Raw genomic sequence first — 6,000 nt, 5'->3', positions numbered from 1 at the left:
CTAAAACTGGAACAAATACTTCAAAAAATTACAGGTTACATACTACTGATAAGCATAGATGCAAAAATCAATACTAAATTGTTAGCAAATCAAACAATACATTAAGAGTATTATACAATATGATTAAATCCATTTTACTCCAGGGATGCAAAAGTGATTGAATACCCACAAATTAATCAGTATGTTACACCACACTAACAATATGAAGAATAAAATTTATACGGTCACCTCAATAGAGCCATAAAATGTTTTGACAAATTCAGTATCTATTTATGAATATATTTCTCCTCAAAGTGGGCATGAGGAAACATACCTCAACACAGTTAAGGTCTTATACGACAAGAACTCAGCTAACATGACACTCACTGATTAAAATCTGAAAGCATCTCCAATAAGAGCAGGAAGAAGACAAAAATGCTCACTCTTACCCCTTTTATTCATTATAGTATTGGAAATTCTAGCCATAGCTATCCAAAATAAAAGAAAGTAAAATATAGCTAATTAAGGAAAGGAGTAAAAGTATCTGTTTGCAGATGACATAATTTAAACAGAAACCCTAAAGAAGACGCCACAAAACTACTAGGGCTTATCAATGCATTTGGTAAAATTTCCGAATGTAAAATTAACATACAGAAATCTTGCATTTCTACACACTATCAAGAAGCTAACTGATACAGAAAGTGAGGGAACTGCATCATTTACTGTTGCATTAGAAAAAAAAATCAAGAAATATATCCAACCAAGGAGGTAAAGGACCTGTACTCAGAAATCTATAAAATATTTATAACAGAAATTGAAGGTAATGCAAACAGATGAAAGAATATACTGTGTTCGTAGATGAGGAAACATATATTGTTTAAATGGCAGAATAAGCCAAGAAAATACACTTATTAAATTCAGTTCCCCCAAAAATACCAAGGGCATTTTCAGACACCTACAAAAAATAATTCTAAAATTTACATGTAAAGACAAAAGAATTGAAATCACTAAAAAAAAAAAAAAAGAAAAAAGAAAGAAAAGAAAACAAACAAAATAAAAACACAAACAACTTTGACAAAGAACAAAGAGGATGTGTTACAGTCCGTGATTTTAAGCTATAATACAAAGCTACAGTAATAAAAATAATATGGCAGTGGCACAAAAGAAACAGAATAATGGAACACAAATAATGCCTGAAAATGAAATTAGACAGTTATGGTCATTTAGCCCATTACAAAAAATGAATATACAGTGGGGGAAAGGTAACCAACAGGCACATGAAACCGATCAACATCACTAACCATCAGAAAAATGGAAGTCCAAAACACAATGAGATTTTATGTCACTCCTGTCAGAATGACTATTATCAAAAAGATAACAAACATAATTGTTGGTGAGGATGTAAGAAAAACAACCCGGATGCACCGCTGGAGTGAATGGAAAAATGTGCTGCCACTGTGGAAACAACATGGAGATTTATCTAAATATAAATTTGAAATATAATTCTACAGTTCCATACCTCGATACTAATTCCAAGAAAATAAAAACGCTAATTAGAAAAGATAAATGCAACCCTATATTCACTGCAGCAATATTCACAAAAGACAGGATATAGAAGCAAATTAATTGCTCATCAGTAGATGATGGAGAAAAAGATGTGTGTTTATAATGTATATATCTACCCATCTTAATTACAGATTTATCTATATTTATATATATATACACACACACAGAGACTATATATATATGCAGTATATATATATATATGAAGTATATATATATATATATATGCAGTATTTATACACACACACACACAGATAAAAATAAAATGGGTTATCATTCAGCTGCAAAAAGTATAAGATTTTGTCATTTGCAACAAATGGGTAGAAAAAGAGGGTAATATGCTAAGTGAAATATGTCAGAAAGAGAATGACAAATGCTGAATTATTTTACTCAAATTTGGAATTTTAAACAAATGATCATAGCAACACAGAAAAGGATTTATACATATAGAAAGAAACAGGATGTTCACAAGAAGGAGGGAAATGGGGTAAGGAAAAGAAAAAGTTGAGGAAAATTAAAAGGGAAAATTTTCCAGGTGCAAGTTAAATAAATCAGGGACAAGAAATTTACTCTATGGGGAATAGTCAATAACTATTAAATATATTTACATAGCAACATATCATAACTAAATATATTCTGGTGAACAGTTTGAAATGTATTAAAAATTGCAAACAGTATTTTATGTAGGGGAAACTAGCACAGTGTTATAGAAGAAAGTACAATTCAAAAACAAATAAAGATACTTATAGGAAATTAGATTTGTAATTAACAGAGGCAGGTTTTGGAAAAGGAGAATTTGATTAATGCACTCAAAAGCTACAAACTGCCAGCCATAAAATAAACGTATTCTAAGGATGCCCTGTAATAACATGAAAATTACAATTAATACTGATTTATGTTCTATATGTATGTTGTTAAGAGAGTAGACCATAAGATTACTCATCACAACCAAACGACAAATTGTATTACTTTAAAATTTTATCTAAATGAGAAAATGAATTCTCCCAAAAGTTGCTATGATATTTATTTCATGATAGTTGTAAATCAAATCACTATCCTGTGCACCTAAACTTACACAATGTTTTATGCCAATTATATGTAAATAAAAGGGGAAGGAAAAATGAAAAGTCAATGGTCATTTTTTCCCATATCATTTCTCATGATTGTTTTAGCAGCAAGTAAACTTGACTCATGATATACTTATCCTAGGTAAAGACACTAATAAATAAGTGATTCTAATAAATTGTACATAAAGATATTTATAAAATTAGTGTCTTACCATGCCTTAAACTTTCTTCATGTTAACAGCTCACTGCTTCTGTAGGCATCAAAATTTCATTCTGTGTAATCATCTGAGATTAGTGAATGGATACAAATTTAAAACTGGCTGCTCTTGCTGTGAGTGATAAAATTCACTGTCTCTGACCGATGGTCTCATCTCCCCGACAGCATCTGTAAGAATTGAACATGCTAGGTTGCTAAAAATCTCAGCATGGTAAAATCTCAGAACTCCTACAATTCTTAACTGTTTTCCAATGGGAATGCAATAATGACAAAGACTTAATTTTGGATAAGAATGTGGAGTTTTCTCATGGTTGCATAAGGGAATGTGACGATAATCCATGAGATCCACAGCAAACACTCTTGTTCAAGTCCTGGGCAAAGATGTGTAAAGATTCTGCAATATTAGGACAGAGGACTGCTTTCAAAATGATGAGGGCGCTCACTCTATTCCAGGTAGTCCAAGGGAAGAAAAGTTATTGCAATTTCTGTGTGAATGGGAATAATTCAGTGTTTCAGAATCTATAAATTAGTCAAAGTGTATTCAAAGCCAAAATAAGTTGTGTCAACAATGAGAATTAAAAGAAAAAACTTATTCATAAGCTTAAATTAAAAAGGTGATACAGTCCTGTGCTGGGCTCTCGGTACTAAATAATGTATATGCCTCAGTCCCATTCAAGGGTTCAGTGGCTTGGCCCTAGCATCAGCTCAGAATTCAATGAACAGGTAACAATTAGTATACTGGGAGAAATATAATCTATCCCTCCCTGATTGGAAGAAAATCTGGTGTTTCAATGAAACTCTTAATTCACAGAGATTCTGCCAGATGCAGAGGAATATTTCACTGATGACTCAACTAAGACAGACTTAGTTACTGCTTAACAATCCATCCTCACACACAGACACAGTGGTACAGAGATTTGTTGTATTTAGTGGGAAGAATTCAGTGGGCAGAGCTCAGAGAATAGTTTTCAAAGCACCAGCCAACTTTTGTAGTTTTGCCAATAGTCTAGATTTTCCCAGGTAGAAAACTACAGATGGACAAACAATATTCTTCTTTAGGATTTCTAATTTTGAAAGTAAACTGTAGCTTTTGACTTATCAGTATAGAACCTTGTTAAGATGATCACGGTAAGACCCACTGTCTGATAAGGAGCTGGAAACTAGCTGCTGAACCAGCCCATCTGAACCCCAGAATGCTAATGTACGCAACAACATAGCCACCATCAGAGTTCAGCTGACAAACTAAAAAGCTTGATGTTTTTGTTGTAGGAAGAACTACTGGTGTTCAGACACAGTTCTCCAGCTGTAAGTGGTCTCTAGTCTTCTCTTGGTAAAGGTCATATTGGTGGCATGTTGCTAGAGTTCACCCTGGCCAATTTGCCCATTCTCCAGATTATCAAAAGCTTTCTTCACAATAGGTGACACATTTTCAGTACTAAATTCTGCCATTACTGTCTTATCAGCTGACACTACCTGAATCATTGTGAGCAGAAGCCGTAGGCTCCCTGACTTTTCCTACAATTTTTCCAGCATTTCAGGGCATTTCACATTCTTAAAATGCTTCATATTTTATTTTAAATTAATGGGAAATAGTCAAAGAATTTCATGAATATTTTATATTTCCTAATATCTGTATAAATTTGGTATTCTTGCAGTTGGACAAATTTTTAATTCTATCACCCTCACCTCCATCTAGTCCACACAATTTAGATTGCAATTTGGTTACTGAATGCAACCACCACAGCCAAGGGTCAAGTACATTTTAGATACATCCTCTGTTAAGGTTAGAAGGGGCAAAAGTTATGTGGGGTGTATAAACCTATATTAAATGTTTGCAATGGCACTGTCTCTTCTGGAAAAATCTCTGAATTTAAGAAGTAAGATAATTGGAAGGCAGTATAGTTATTGGTATGGGGAAGGATATCAGCTATTTTGGGATGGGTGGGTGATGAAGAGACAGGAAAATGTCCAGCAAATGGGAATGGAATACTTTAGACCTCTGGAGGCATGAATTAAGAAAATAATAACTTGTCTCCTGTACCTACCTCCAATTACTGTTTTGAGGGATTAGTCCTTGGGCTATGAAAAGAGCTAGTTTTTGGTGAAGAGTAAAGACCATAACAAAATAGTTGGAAAACCATGAGAGTTTTCTTGTTTCAAGAAAGTGGATTTTGCTAAAGTCAACATGTATTTTTCATTCAGTAAATACTAAAATGCATCCTGTGGCATGTGCTGAGCTTACTGTGCTGGTATCCAAGTTAGACAAGGAAAGGGGGATAGACAGAAAACATCTGGAGGAGGTGGTTTCTGTGCTGAGACAGGGATAGTCTAACAAGGTAAAAGGAGGACACCCAAAATCCAAGGATGAGCTGGATTAAAAGTATTGAGTTTGGAACTAACATTGTTGACAATCATTTGCCTGGATATATATCCAGATACAGTGAAACATAAAGATATGCCATGGTAATCAGTTGCCAGATTCATAAAGAAATGACTAAACAAATTTGAGTTTGTGTGCTTAGAGTTGGAAAGGCATTGAGTGCCACCCTGAGGACGTAAACTTTACTTTGGCTGGAACATAAAGCAACATAAATTATTGACTAGAAAATATAATGTAGAATCTTCAGGGCAGGAAATGAAAGCACCAATTGGAATGCTTTTAGAACAGCACGAAGAAGACCATAGATAAAATTACTTCTTAAATTCTACCACATGATGAATGTGCCATCTTTGACTATATCATGTGATCTTTTTGATTCCAGGGATGACATAATAGAGACCATGATCCCTGGGCCGGTTCCTGCATGTATCTCCTGTTCCAATCTATCCTAACTTAACACTTTTCATACTTTCCAGTATGAACCAGAATCCACTTAGTAATTTTCCCTCTCTCCATGTTTTAGTCTTTTTCCAAATTCTCCCATATTTTCGTCTTCCTTACAAGGAATTATTTAAATTTACTCCCATATTTTTCCATAAAAAGATCATATCAATCAGATATCTCTTTCTATCGTTAAATGGCAACTTAGTCTCCTGTTTAACTATATGCTATATTTAAAAAAAATAAGGAAAATACAGGTACACACCTATGATTATTGTTAAAATAAGAAAATTGCAGATATTTGATGACATTTGCCAACATCAATTTTAACTACTGTTATCCTGCATAATCTG

This window comes from Vicugna pacos, unplaced genomic scaffold (assembly GCF_048564905.1).
Source record: "Vicugna pacos unplaced genomic scaffold, VicPac4 scaffold_20, whole genome shotgun sequence".
Taxonomy (NCBI): Eukaryota; Metazoa; Chordata; class Mammalia; order Artiodactyla; family Camelidae; genus Vicugna; species Vicugna pacos.
This window is presented reverse-complemented; position numbering follows the sequence as displayed.